Here is a 15,597-nt window from a genome sequence, read left to right as displayed (position 1 = left end):
CTGCATTCCAGTCTGGGTGACAGAGTGAGACTCCAACTCAAAAAAAAAAAAAAAAAGAGTCACAGTGCCTTCCTGGAATAGGCCTTATTTGTACATATTTGGATCACTGGAGGCTAAACATTTAAAGTAAGTTCAGTAACAAAGCCAGGCAGGGGTGAAGTCCCTGATAGAAATGTGTTTACCACTGGGCTCAGTAGTTCAGTCTGTAATCCCAGCACTTTGGGAGGCCAAGGCGAGTGGAATGCCTGAGTCCACGGGTTCAAGACCCACCAGGGCAACGAGGCAAGGCCTTGTCTCTACAATACATCAAAATTAGTTGGGGGGGGGCTAGCACGTGCCTGTAGTTCTGGCTATTTGGAAGGCTGAGGCGGAAGGCTCGTTGGAGCCCAGCAGGTTGAGGCTGCAGTGGCCAGGAGTGTGCCACTGCACTCTAGCCTGGGCGCCAGAGTGAGACTCCAACTCAAAAAAGAAAAAAAGAAAGAAATGTGTTTACTGACTTCTTTGTGGGATAGAACATAGAACTGGGAGAAATATAATTATCAGTTATTAGTCTGATGTCTGACTGATGAGCAGGCTAAGAATCAGAACCACGTTCTACCAGGTCTGCTACGACCTAACTGCAGGACGTCCCTGGAATGCCAGTGAGTCATTTCTCAACGAGCACCAAGAAGGATGGTGGTAAACAATAGGCAAAGCAGGAAAGGTGTGGGCCCCCTTACCCTGCTGCAGCCAGAGCAGCTCCCCTCATCTTTGCTGTAGTTCCTCTGGAAAAAAGGTTGTGCTGCTTCTAAAAATAAGATCTAAAAAACAATGCAAGTGATAATATTGGAGGCCTCATGCTACATTCAAAGCTATCCAAGTAAACCTTTTATGATTACAGCACTTAGGATATATATGATGTATATCCTGTTACAGTATTTGTTACATGTTTCCAGATTTCAGTTTATTCAAACTACAGTTCAAAGTTTATCTTTGTCTCCTACTGCCCAATAAAGGCACATACCTAATCAGGATTTGCTGACTGAATGAATGATTTCTAAAATACAAGCTATTGTTAAAATTGAGGCATTCTCACAGTGCTGATGACAAAGGACAATTAAAGCCGAATCCTGGTGAGGTGTGGTGGCTCATGGAACAAAAACTATAATCCCAGCACTCAAGGCAAGAGGATAGCTTGAGCCCAGGAGTTTAAGATCAGCCTAAGCAACATAGTGTAACCTCGTGTCTACTAAAAATTAGCCAGGCATGGCTGCACAAGCCAATAGTCCCAGCTACTCAGGAGGCTTAGACGAAAAGATCACCTGAACCCCAGGAGTCAAGGCTGAGGTGAGCCATGACTATATCACTGCATTCCAGCCTGGGCAACAGAGTGAGATCCTGACTCAAAAAAAGAAAAAAGAAAGGTGAATCCCAGATATAAGAAAAATGGCTGGCTAATGAGTAAGGAATTTTGAACAGCATTTTTACTGTAGACAATTCTACTTAACGGAGTGAAGATGAGATCTGTCTTGTGAGAAGATCAAGCATGCGATGCTTTGTTCTCAAATAGCTCGCTGTTTCATATTTTAAAGAAAATATTGCATTACATTGATTTTAAACTGGCTTCCTTACAATCTACAGATATTATTTTATTTTTATTTTAGAGTTGTGGGGTACAAGTAGGAACTTACTACCTAAGTAGGTTGCAAGCAGGTGAAGTTTGGGCTTCCAGTTGGCCCTCTCTCCCCCGATAGTGGGCCAGGTACCCAGTGTGTTGCCATGTGTCTCCCTCCCTCTTCCCTTCCTCCCACATATGATTACTGAGAGCACACCTTTAAGATTTAGTTTTATGGTCTTTGAAAACCTGATTGGTAGCAGAAAACTGCATTACATCTACTTTTTTTAAAAGAAATGTAGAGGCAAAATTTTTCACCCTCGCCCCCCCAACCCCTGCCTGGCAAATTTTTAACAGTCAAGAAAACAAATGCTTGCCAGCCTCCTCCACCCAATGTATGCACAAACCACTGACACTGCCTGACATCTGCATCTGCGAAGAAACCCTGTGTCCCTCCAGTTGGCCTTACAGTCTAGATTTCAAAGCAAGAGCAGGGTCTCTTCATGTTTGTTCCTCTAGAAAAGGGGGTCACCACAAGAAGGCAATAGTTATACAACTGTGTAACAAGCCCACATCCTGTTTCTATGTACATTTTGGAGAAAATACACCAAGGTCTTAGGTTATCATGATCTCAAAGGAAAATGCTACAGTTATTATATTACTGAAAAGAAAAGAAAAACAGTAGTTTGCCACCGTAAAATTGAATAGCTTTCTGTTTCACCTTCTCCAATGAGGCAGTACCCACAACTATACACATTAAAGTAAAATTTAATTCCCAAAAGTTTAACTCCTGTAATTCCTAACAGTTCCCCACAACTGGTCAAATGTCATTATCTCCATTAATCATTATCCAGAGGAAATTCACATAGCCTAGAATATCAACTACTGACTGAGGACATGATTAGGCAACAATGAATAACTTTAGGGAAGATGGGGAGGCACAAGTGTCCAATAGCTCGTAGGCCAGGAAAGACAGGGAAGTAGATTCCCCAGGGCTATGAGACTTTTTAAAAACAAAACCCTACACAGACAGCCAATACCGTGGAGCTTCCCCAGTCAAAATGAGGAGGGAAGGAGAAGAGGGAAGGGCCAAGGGGGCTTAGGCGCTCAGTTTTTGCAGTCCTCTTAGGACCATTGAGCTTGGCTAGTTTGCTCAGCTGTGGTCTAGAGGGCTTGGACACTCAATTAAACAGGTGGCTATCGCTTCCCACTGCATGTGCTGAGTGACCAGCCACTCTGGGCAGGGAATCATTGGTTTGTATGTCTAAAGCAGCAATGGGAAGCTGTTCCTGGATTAGCTATTGTTCCCGGATCTATCCAGGGCTTTCAGACTGCTGGGCCAGGGCTCCCTCTACTCTTTCACACCTCATTTCCAACTGTCTGACAGCTCCTTGAAAACTTCAGGAATGACCTTCCAAAAAAGCATGTGGTTTCTGTTTCTCAACTCACCCCAACCCCGATATTCCTAATTAGCTCTAACTCTGTATTAGGCACAAGCATATACTTTAATTAGCCATACTTAACTGTAGGGTCTCTTAGGGGAGACCTTAGCCTTAAACACCTCTGCCTCACCCACACTAGCCAGTGAAAGTGGTGTAGCTTCGGACAGTGTCCCTCTCCTAGGAGTCAGATTAGACCACTGCCTACACCAGAACATGCTGTCCTTTGCACGAGCACGCATGCAAGCCCCATGACAGTTGGTGTTTGGTGAAAGGCTGTTTACAAAAGACATGTCCTAGGGTTTCTGTCTCTAATCTATTCAAGTACCTCCTCATCTAAAGACAAATTCAGAGATGTACACTTTTGAAAATTGGAAGGAAGGGTATTTGTCAGAATGATCCTTTTTTGGTTGCAAATCTCTTTGACAATCAAAGGCTTCAGATTCTCTCTCCAAGACAATCATATTTTTTTTTTTATTTTTTTATTTTTTTGAGTCGGAGTCTCACTCTGTCGCCCAGACTGGAGTGCAGTGGCCGCTCCCGGCCACTGCAGCCTCGACCTGCTGGGTTCTGGCGATCCTTCCGCCTCAGCCTTCTGAGTAGCTGAAATTACAGGCACGCGCTACCACACCTGGCTGATTTTTTGATTTATTGTAGAGATGAGGTTTCGCTAAGTTGCCCGGGTGGGCCTCAAACCCACAAGCTCAGGCAATTCACTCACCTTGGCCTCCCAAAGTGCGGGATTACAGGCTGAGCCACCGAGCCCGGCTGACAATCATATTTTTAAAATGTTGCCTGTGCCATTCCAGAGCAACCACAGACCCCAAAAGTTCATCTGTGGACCCTAAATTTCAGGTTAAGAATCCCGGGCCAGGTGCGGTGGTCAGTCTGTAATCCCAGCACTTTGGGAGACCAAGGTGAGAGAGGATTGCCTGAGCCCAGGGGTTCAAGACCAGCCTGGGCAACTTGGTGAGACCTCATCTCTACAATAAATCACAAAAACTAGCCAGGTATGTGGCGTGCGTCTATAGGTCCAACTACTTGGAAGGCTGAGGTGGAAGGATCACCTAAGCGCAGCAGGTCAAGGCTGTGGTGGCCGTGAGCATGCCACTGCACTCCAGCCTGGGCAACAAGAGTGAGATTCCAACTTAAAAAAAAAAAGAATTCCCAATTCCTAATCTAGAAGAAGTCTCTTTATGAGTGACAATCTCTTCTTATGGGTAATATGTTTGCAGTAAGACCCTGAGTGCTCTAAGTTGGGGTTCCTTTTTCTTTGGTTTCCTTCCTTCTTTTCTCTTACTACTCTGTCATTTACCTACCCCTGATGGATTCAGTGCAAGTTCTCTCATCTTTTCCATTTCTAAGTTCTTCAACTTCCCTGACCTTCCAAAACACAGAGTGTCAAAATGACCATCATAACCTTACAAAGTGATTTTACTGTTTTGCATCTCCCCAAGGTGACAGCCAACTCCAAGTGAACAAAATTATACTGGGCTTGCTGTTGTTTTTGCATATCCCCTCAGTGCCAATACTCTGTACACCTTAGAGGCTCAATACAGTTGGCTCTCCATATCCATGGGCTCCACATCCATGGATTCAACCAACTTTGGATCCAAAAAAAAATTTTTTTTTGAGTTAGAGTCTCACTCTGTAGCTCAGACTGGAGTGCAGTGGCCGCTCCCGGGCACCACAGCCTCAACCTGCTGGGCTCCAGCAATCCTTCCACCCCAGCCTTCCAAGTAGCTGGAACTACAGGCGCACGCTACCATGCCTGGCTAATTTTTTGATTTATTGTAGAGATGAGGTCTCGTCAAGTTGCCCAGGCAGGTCTCGAACCCGCGGGCTCAAGCAATCCACTCACCTCGGCCTCCCAAAGCAAGGGATTACAGGCTGAGCCACCGAGCTCAGCCCAAAAATATTAAAAAAAAAAAAAAAAGATGGCTGTACCTGTACTATACATGTACAGACTTTTTTCTTATCATTATTACCTAAATAATACAGTATGACAACAATTTACATAGCATTTACATTATATTAGGTATTATAATCTAAAGATGTTTTAAAGTATACAGAAGGATGTGTACTGATTTTTTGCAAATACTATACCATTTTACATAAGGGACTTGAGCATCCTGGATTTTGGTATCCTTGGGGTGGGAGTCCCAGAACCAATTCCCTATGGATTCTAAGGGATGACTGTATACACTTACCAAATGATCTGATATTACTGCTTTGTGATCTTTTTATCTTTAGACATTTATACTTGAATGTACTGGCTCCTTCAAAATTTGGGTATGTGTGCTGATGCGGTGGCTCATACTTGTAAATCCAGCATTTTGGGAGACAGAGGTGAGAGGACTGCCTGAACCCACAGGTTCAAGACCAACCTGGGCAACATGGCAAGACCTCATCTCTACAATAAATCAAAAAATTACAGTGGCTCAGCCTGTAATCCTGCGCCTTGGGAGGCTGAGGTGAGTGGACTGACTGAGCTCGCGGGTTCGAGACCCGCCTGGGCAACTTGGTGAGACCTCATCTCTACAATAAATCAAAAAATTAGCTGGGTGTGGTAGCGCGTGCCTGTAGTTCCAGTTACTTGGAAGGCTGAGGCAGAAGATTCGCTGGAGCCCAGCGGCTCAAGGCTGCAGTGGCCGGGAGCGCCAACTACACTCCAGTCTGGGCGACTGAGTGAGACACCAACTCAAAAAAAAAAAAAAAAAAAAAAATTAGCCGGGAATGGTGGCACAAGCCTGTAGTTTCAGCTACTTGCAAGGCTGAGGCAAAAGGATCGCCTGAGCCCTGCAGGTCAAGGCCGCAGTGGCTGTGGGAGTGCCACTGCACTTCAGCCTGGGTGACAGAATGAGACTCTGACTCAAAAAAAAAAAAATTGTGAGCCGGGCTCGGTGGCTCAGCCTGTAATCCCAGCGCTTTGGGAGGCTGAGGTGAGTGGATTGCCTGAGCCCGCGATTTTGAGACCCACCTGGGCAACTTGGTGAGAACTCATCTCTACAATAAATCAAAAAAATTAGCCGGGCGTGACAGCACGCGCCTATAGTTCCAGCTACTTGGAAGGCTGAGGCGGAAGGATCACCGGAGCCCAGCACGTTGAGGCTGTAGTGGCTTGGGAGCGTGCCACTGCCCTCCAGCCTCGGCGACAGAGTGAGACTCCAACTCAAAAAAAAAAAAAAAAAAATTTTTTTTAAATTGTGATTTATAATGAGATACATATACAAATACATTTGTTCTCCACATTTGTAGTTAAGACAACTAGTTTATTTATTTATTTATTTTTATTATTTATTTTTTTGAGTTGGAGTCTCACTCCATCGCCCAGGCTGGAGTGCAACGGCACACTCATGGCCACCCCAGAGTCAATCTGCTGGGCTCAGGAGATCTTTCCACCTCAGCCTTCCAATTAGCTGGAACTCCAGGTATGCACTACCACGCCCAGCTAATTTTTTGATTTATTGTAGAGATAAGGTCTCACCAAGTTGTCCAGGCTGTTCTCGAACCTGTGGGCTTAGGCAATCACCTCACCTCAATCTCCCAAAGTGCTGAGATTAGTTTTTGCTTTTTTTTAGAGGCAGGATCTCACTGTCACCCATGCTGGAATTTCCTGGGTAATAGGAGCACCTTTTGTTCTAATGAGGCAACTCTTGGTGGGCTCCAGGATAGCCTTTGAAGGGAACCTGGTTGCCAGAGAAACCAACTATGTGACTAGAGCATGGGAACTTGTAGTCCCATCTCCTTTACCTCAGCGGAAAGGAGAAGGGCTAAAGGCTGAATTGATTACCAATGGCCAATATGTAATCAATCACGCCTATGTCATAAAGCCTCCATAAAAACACAAAATGACAGGGTTTGGATTAGCTTTGGGATAGCTGAACACATCAATTTCAACAGACAGCCTAGAAGATCTATTCCGCTTCCCACATGCCTCACCTAATACATCTCTTCCATCTGGTTGCTCATCTGTATCCTTGTTTTGTTTTGTTTTGAGTCTTACTGATTCAAAACTGGAGTGCAGCCTTGATCTGCTGGGCTCAGGCAATCCTTCGGCCTCAGCCTTCCAAGTAGTTGGAACTACAGGCACCTGCCACCATGCCCACCTAATTTTTTTGACATATTGTAGAGACAAGGTCTCACACAGTTGCCCAGGCTAATCTCAAACCCCTGGGCTCAGACAATCCTCTTGCCTCCGCCTCACAAAGTGCTGGTATTATAGTTGTGAGCCATCACGCTTCGTCTGTAGCATTCTTAATATCCTTTATAATAAGTGGGTAAATGTAAGTAAAGTATTTCCCTGAGTTCAGTGAGCTACTTTAGCAATCAAATCTGAGTAGGGGATTGTGGGAACCCTGATTTACAGCCAGTAGGTCAGTATAGATGACAATCTACTACCTGAAGTGTGGGCCAGTCTTGTGGGACTGAGTCCTCAGCCTGTGGGATATGATGCTATCACCAGATAGGTAGTGTCAGAATTTAACTGAATTAGAGGACACCCAGCTAGTGTCCATCAGAGAACTGTTCGGTGTGTGGAGAAACAATCCCCACACATATAGGGTCAGAAGTGTTGTGCTGTGTGAGACTAGAGAAGGAAAGACACTTTGGGTGGTTATTTTTGTTTTTGTTTTTGACTTTCATAAATAATCAGAAAAGCCACATGCAAAGACAGAAAAGCATAACCTATAGCAGTTAGTCATCCTACATTTTTCTCCTTCTGGGTCCACTAGTATGTTTTTACTAAACACAAAAGTCTTACAAAAGAGGACAAAAATGACACTGAGCACAGACATTTGATAAATACCCAAGTGTATGATAGAGAAATGTAATTTTTTAAAAGTTATTTTCTACTTAGCAGGATACCTGCTATTACTAAACAAATGGAAGACCTGACTCTCTCCCTGCCTTCCTATAGAAAAAGAAGGGAGTGAATGTTCAATGTCTTCTAGACAGCAGTGAGAGGACGGTCTAGACCCAACTTCACTACGTCTACTTTTTCACCTGTCTTTGAACACTACTCTCTGGTCCCCTCTCACAACTCATACTCAGTTGTGCTCATTAATTCTTTCTCTTCTCCCTCTTGCCCTCCTCCAGACTACCATGGAAATAGTTCCAGGTGACACAGCTCCTCTGCAGCAGCATACATTGGTCTCGCCAGAGAACAGCAGGTCAAGTATCCCCTGAAGGAGATGGCTACACTGCAGCATGTGTCATTATGTATTACCATCAACAAACATTCATCACTCTCTTGGGCTCTGTAACTACAAAGACCTTGTTCTGGAATTCAAGTATTTATCTAAAGAGAGAGATAAGTGGAGAAAAAGTAAAAGATAAACAACATATCAAGGTGCCCATTCTATAAACATTAATTGTGTACTACAGACAATAGTGCTAAAGTTAGAGCTTTATGTTCCAGACATTCCAAACAATTCTATTTCAAGCATCCTGTCTCACCAAATTCTTCCAGTACACCTGTAAGCTCAGACAATGGCATGTGTTTGGCATAAAAAATATGATCAGCACAGCTACTTATAAGCAAGACAGACAACTAGATTAACTAAAATCAGGATGGCATCATGATGCCAGATTGTTTTAATCATGCTAGCACCTTCCCACAGCCTTAACACAGCACTTTAACAGTAAGTCCTCTATCTCAGACATGTAAGTGTAAGCAAAAAAGAAAAAAAAAGTAGGCCCCTGGATAATTGTGGGATTGAATACAAAATGCAGTAAAACCAGAGTCTTCTAAAACTAAGAAAGTTCGACAGGAGAAAGGTAAGAAGCTGAGAGTATCTAGAAAAAGTCAGGCAGACGATATCTAGAATTTGCTTCAAAATAATTTAGCACAAGTAGAAGTGGGTGACAGACAGTTTAGATACGTCAAAAACTGGCTATGAATTGATAAATGTTGAAGTTGAAATCTGGGTACACAGAAGTTCATTGTGCCACCTTCACTACTTTTGTCTATGTTTTAAATATGTAATAATAGAAACTTTTAAAACATGCTATAAACGCTATCAGTATGTCAGTGACATATGCAATTAATTGCTTTAAAGATTCTTCTTGATAATTCAATTTTCCTATTTAATGTCTGAAAGATCCACTGTCAAAACTAAGGGAAGGGGAAGAAGTAAAAAACATACGAATGCCTGTCCCAAGTTTCAAAACTATAGTTAAATAATCTGCTACAAACCCAAAACAAAGGACCAGAGTTTTCTAACTCCCACCCTTCCTACTGACTGTGCTACCTTGCTGTGATGGACCCAAGTTAATAAAAATCAAATATTGTATGCAAAAAAAGAAAAAAAGAAAAAGTCAGGCAGTCTGGAAAATATCTCAGCTCACTAAAAAAAATTTAAAGGACAGAAAATGTCATGCAGGCTGGGTACAAGACACTGGTCTCCATACCATTCTTCCCCAAAGCCTTTTTAAAGTCTCTGAGAACTATGACAATAATTAGGCCAATGATACTCTTGGGAAGGAAAAAAACCTATTCATATAATGAAAATTAATTTTTCCCCTAAGCAGAGAGAGAGAGAATGCCCACTTGGTCAGCCTCTGGCATAGTTATCACCACATAACCATCATCTCTTTCTCTCTTTTTCTGCTGTCCCTTTCCCTATGTATTCTATTCACTTACCTCTCTATCTTGTCTAGTCCCTCCTCTACCCAGCTTGTGCTTTAGATAAGGGGGCTTCAAATAAGAACCACCAGGGAAACTCTGAAAACACAGATTCTCAGTTCCAAACCCAAACTTTCCAAAACAGAAAGGTATGGAAACCCTTACATTAGATCAATAAGCAGCATCCAAAGCACCGAAGGCTTTAAGGCTCAACAAACATTTACTTCACTGAATAGACATGGAAACTAAAGCTCAAAAGATTTAAGTGTTTTTGTCATGGTCAAAGACATAATGCTGGGATTTCAGGGTGCTCACCACCATACCCAGTTTATTTTTCACTATTTTAATATAAATTAATGTGTGTATTTAGATACATACATGTAAAACAAAATTGTCTAGTATCGAATAGTTGTTTGTAAATGAAAAAATGGTTACAAATTGATTAATTTAATTTTGTACATAACAATTCAATCATTTTGGAGTATAAAAAGTCAACGTATTCTGTTCTGTTTTTAGACAAAAAAAATCAATGTATATATAGACTTCACAGAGTGATATACTCAAGCATACATTTCTAAAAATAACTTAACATTACATCATTGAACAGCAAAAATAAACACACCCTGATACAATCCATACTCCCTAGTCAGTCTAGACATTCCTTGGTTTACTTTCATAATATTAGCTTAAAAGAAATAAATCACGTTTAAAAATGCACGTTTGCTAAACTAAAAGTCTTTTAAAATCAAGGCTGGGCACGGAGGCTCCCACCTATAATCCCAGCACTTTGGGAGGCCAAGGTGGGAGGACTACTTGAGTCCAGGAGCTCAAGACCAGCATGGGTAACAGAGCAAGACCCTGTCTCTACAAAAAAATAAAATAAAATAAATACAAAAATTGGCCTGGCATGACAGCATGCACCTGCGGTCTTAGCTACTCAGGCAAGAGGATCGTTTGACCCCAGAAGTGCAAGGCTACAGTAAGCTGTGATCACCACTGTACTCTAGCTTGGGTGACAAAGGGAGATCCTGTCTCAAGAAAAAAAAAATCACATTAGAACATGTTCACTGAGCTAGGCACAGTGGCTCACGCCTGTAATCCCAACACTTTGGGAGGCTGAGGCGAGAGGATTGCCTGAGACCAGGGGTTCGAAACCAGCCTGGGTAGCTTGGTGAGACCTTGACTCTACAATTAAAAAAAAAAAAATTAGCCAGTCGTGGTAGTGCACGCCTGTAGTTCCAGCTACTTGGAAGGCTGAGCGGGAAGGATTGCCTGAAACCAGTAGGTCGAGGCTGCTGTGGCTGTGAGCATGCCACTGCACTTCAGCCTGGGTGATAGACTGAGACTCCAACTCAAAAAAAAAAAAAAAGAAAAGAAAAAGTTTCTTGTAAAATATGTAAATAAATGTAACTGCATAATCTGTAAATATATGCAATCTTCCTAAGCCAGTACTGTATATTTTAGTACTATATGTCAAATTTATTGGAAATTTAAGAACTGAGGCAGAAGAATCACCCAGGAGGTAGAGGCTGCAGTGAGCCCTGATTGTGCCACTGCACTCCAGCCCAGGAGACAGAATGAGACCCTAACTCAAAAAAAAAAAAAAAATTAAGAAAATTTCTGAGAAATTCAGCTGCCTTCATTAGTTGACTTTTGAACGTAAAGTACATGCTGGGCTCAATGGCTTAGTCTGTAATCCCAGCACTTTGGGAGACTGAAGCAAGAGGATTGCCTGAGCCCTCGGGTTTGAGACCCACCTGGGCAACTTGGCGAGACCTTGTCTCTACAATAAATAAAAATAAAAATTAAAAAATAAAATTAAAACAAACATAAAGTACAGGGCACTGCCTTGCTAAACTGTGGTGTGGCCATGTGCTCCTTGAGCTATGATCAGGCCATGTTTCCTTAAGCTTTGGTCCCCTCCCCTATCTTGGGCAGGTGAATCTCCTCTTTCTCTCTCTCTCCATTTACTTTCTAAATAAACTACATTTTAAAATCTAAATTAAAAAATAAAATGTATAGTACAGAAGACAACATCTTATGGTAAATAAATGGAGTCCAAATAGAAAAGTAAAATACACAGTGACAACATTAGAGAGGAACTGAGTGGTCACCAAAGCGAAATCTCTTCCAGTATAAAAAAAACAGCTCTATATAAGTAGTTATATTAACTGTTCCAATTCAAGATTCACACCTCGCTCCCTGCTCAGTTGCTGACAAGACTTAATTGGTAATGGCACTCCTTTTTTTTTTTGAGTTGCAGTCTCACTTTGTCGCCCAGGCTGGAGTGCAGTGGCAAGCTAACAGTCACCCCAGTGTCAACCTGCTGGGCTGAGGAAATCCTCCCGCCTCAGCCTTTCAAGTAGCCAGAACTACAGGCATACACTATCATGCCTGGCTAATTTTTTTAGTTGTTGTAGAAATGAGGGCTTACCAAGTTGCCCAGGCTGGTCTCGAACTCATGGGTTCAGGCAATCCACTCACCTCGGTCTCCCAAAGTACTGGGATTACAGGCTGAGCCACCAAGCTGGCCTTGCCTAAAGGGTACTCTTTTTTTTTTTTTTTTTTTAGCACTGCTTCTTAGTAGTACAAAAATATCCAGAGAAATTATTCAGATGACAACAAAAGACAGAGAGCTTTCATCCTAACACAAACCTACTAGATATAAAAAATTAAAAAGCAGATAATCTTCACTGTAGTGAACACAAAAAGGGGTGGGTGTGACAATGTGACCCAGATCTCTTAATTCTCCCAGTGGCTACTTTAAGAAAAAAAACTGCAGCCAGGCTCAGTGGCTCAGCCTGTAATCCCGCGTCTTGGGAGGCTGAGGTGAGTGGATTGCCTGAGCCCCAGAGTTCGAGACCCGCCTGGGAAACTTGGCGAGACCTCATCTCTACAATAAATCAAAAATTAGCCGGGCACGGTAGCGCATGCCTGTAGTTCCAGCTACTTGGAAGGCTGAGGCGAAAGGATCACTGGAGCCCAGCAGGTCGAGGCTGCGCTGGCTGGGAGCGGCCACTGCACTCCAGTCTGGGTGACAGAGACTCCAACTCAAAAAAAAGGGAAAAAAATAAAAAACTGCATTAGGCCAGGTGCAGTGGCTCAAGCCTGTAATCCCAGAGTTGGGAGGCTGAGGTGAGAGGATTGCCTGAGCCCAGGGGTTTGGGACCAGCCTGGGTAACTTGGCAAGACCTCGTCACTACAATGAATAAGAAAAAATTAGCTGGGCGTGGTAGCATGTGACTATAGTTCCAGCCACTTGGGAGGCTGAGGGAGGATTTTACCTGACCCTACTAGGTGGAGGCTGCAGTGCATGAGCACGCCACTGCACTCCAGCCTGAGTGACAGGGTGAGACACCAACTCAAAAAAAAAAAAAAAGACTGCATTAAATATCTATTCATAACTTTTTTGTTAACTATGGCCAGTAATATACAAGGAGGTAATTTACAATTCAAGTTTTCATCTTTTTTTTTTCTCCAAGGAGTTACAGGCTGAATTCTAAATTTTATACTGAAATATACAATTTCAATTTTCAAAAATACCTTCCTCCTGGAGTAATATTTCAGTTTTGAGTGAAATCCTGATGCAGAGCCTAACTGTCCTGTGAAGAGTCCACTGCTTAAAGGAAACCAAAATAATCAAGGTGGCCCTTGCTGTCCAGTTTTGCAAGTTTTCAACAGACTTGATGAGCGGTGAGCTAAAGGAATTGAATGAACACTTTACTTTCTGTAACTCATCTCCTTGGCATTATCATTTCCAAATAACCCTAATCCTAACTCCAACCCCTAACCCTTAACCCCTAGCCCGTGACTCAACAGCATCTCAACTTATTGCCACAGCAAAGGAGAAAAGGAAATCAAGTCAGATTCTGGAGGAATCACAGGATTTCCCTCTTTACATTCCCAGTTAAATGAGGTCATTCAATGAGTGTGTGAGTTCCCAAGGCCCCACACATTCCTATACTCTCACCAATGTTTTGACCTAGGCAATGTATTTGAAAACTTTTTCCATTTCACCAAGTAAACGCATGAATACCCTATTTAATTGTGAACTCCTGGTCAGGCATGGTGGCTCACACCTGTAATCCCAGCACTTTGGGAGACCAAGGTAAGACGATTACTTGAGCCCAGAGGTTCAAGACCTGCCTGGGCAACTTGGTGAGAACTCCCCTCTACAATAAATAAAAAAATTAGTTGGGTGTGGTGGTGCGCACCTGTGGTTCTAGCCACTTGGAAGGCTGAGGTGGAAGAATCACCTGAGCCCAGCAGGTCGAGGCTGCAGTAGCCGTGATTGTGCCACTGCACTCCAGACTGGCAACAAAGTGAGACTCCAACTAAAAAAAAAAAAAATTGTGAACTCCTGGTAGGTAAAGATTATATACCTTGCAATATTTCTTTCTTTCTTTCTTTCTTTCTTTTTTTTTTTTTTAGAGAGAGAGACAGGGTCTCACTACGTTGCCCAGGCTGGCCTCAAACTTCTGATCTCAAGGGATCGATCCTCTTGCCCTAGCCACCTGAGTTACTGGGACTACAGGCACTGTACCACCATGCCCAGTTTTTGTGAGATTCTTGACAAAAGTTAATGAATAAACCAGAGATTTACTTATATTGCTCATCGTCCTTTTCAAAGAAACACTAAAATTTTCAATAAGTTAAAATTTTAATCAAAACACCATACCAGAAATTCAAAAGTAAACTCATTTCCTTCTATTTGAGAGGATAGTTTAAGACACCTTAAACAACATAATCCATTTCCAATCTCTTTTTTTTTTTTTTGAGTTGGAGTCTCACACTGTTGTCCAGGTTAGAGCTCAGTGGCACGCTCATGGCCACCACAGCCTTGACCCGCTTGGGCTCAGGTGATCCTTCCACCTCAGCCTTCCAAGTAGCTGGAACTACATGCACGCACCACCATGCCCAACTAATTTTTTTACTTACTGTAGAGACTAGGTCTTGTCAAGTTACCCAGGCTGGTCTCAAACCCCTGGACTCAGGCAATCCTCTTGCCTCAGTCTCCCAGAGTGCTGAGATTACAGGTTTGAGCCCTCCCCCCCCCCTTTTTTTTTTTGACAGAGTCTCACTCTGGAGTGCAAGGGTCTCACTCTGGGCTCAAGCAATCTTCCTGCCTTGGCCTTCCAAAATGCTGGGATCACAGGCATGAGCCACGGCACTTGGTCTTATCCCCAATCTCTACAATTCCATTTAAACCAAAGCATGGGATCTGGAGGCAGACCACCAGGTTCAAGATCATCTGTGCCATCTTCTTGGCTATGGGATGTAAGTCATGTCATTTAACCTGAGTCTTATCGTTGACCCCATTTTACAAGAGGGAAAAAGATGAAATCACAAGGTTGTGGAAGGGGCTGAAGAGAAAGGGCTTCCTCAAGAGAAGAGCATTATACAGCCTTTCTTTTTCACAATCACGCTCCACTTTGCCAGGTTTATAGCGCCATCCACAAAAACACCGTAGGATGAACAGCCACAGGCCACAACAACCGGCTCATCAGACCATCTAAATGGCGCGACACAGGCAGGCCTTATGCAAAGACTGTGCAAGATGCTCCTGGCAGCTCTTATGGGGCAATTAATCTATCTGGAGCACCCAGCTTAGGAGGTGACAGGTCTAACCAGCCGCCCCTACAACTCCCAATGAGCCACTCTGCTCCAAGGCCTCCCGGGGTCACCCGTGAAGTCACGACAGTGATTCGTGCCATTTCCGACAGAGGTGATCACTATGAGGAAGGGCAGAGTCCCTGCCAAAGCCGCCAGCCCGACGAAGCCGCCACTCGGGGCTCCACTCTCGGGTCCGGCGGCAGAGGCTACAACCCCAGTTCAACCAGCTGCGACCGGAGGGTGACACTCGTGACGCCTGAGCATAGACTCCCCAAGAAGCCGCTCAGGCCTCCCCGGGCCCCCGATGAAACTTCTAAGAGGCGTCA

The 15,597-nt window shown here is 43.4% G+C and overlaps 1 protein-coding gene across 1 annotated transcript in view; it reads right to left on the bottom strand.

The window, feature by feature from the left end:
- The window catches only part of HMOX2 (heme oxygenase 2), a 21,453-nt gene extending 19,201 nt beyond the window's left edge, over positions 1-2,252 (bottom strand). Inside the window, exon 1 of the mRNA XM_008058018.2 lies at positions 2,011-2,252. The gene's annotated coding sequence lies outside the window, so the exon portion shown is untranslated. The remainder of the gene's footprint in view (positions 1-2,010) is intronic.
- Positions 2,253-15,597: the final 13,345 nt, after the last annotated feature.

The sequence above is a fragment of the Carlito syrichta genome, unplaced genomic scaffold, assembly GCF_000164805.1.
Source record: "Carlito syrichta isolate Samal-C Ts95f unplaced genomic scaffold, Tarsius_syrichta-2.0.1 Scaffold303189, whole genome shotgun sequence".
Classification (NCBI taxonomy): domain Eukaryota; kingdom Metazoa; phylum Chordata; class Mammalia; order Primates; family Tarsiidae; genus Carlito; species Carlito syrichta.
This window is presented reverse-complemented; position numbering and strand designations above follow the sequence as displayed.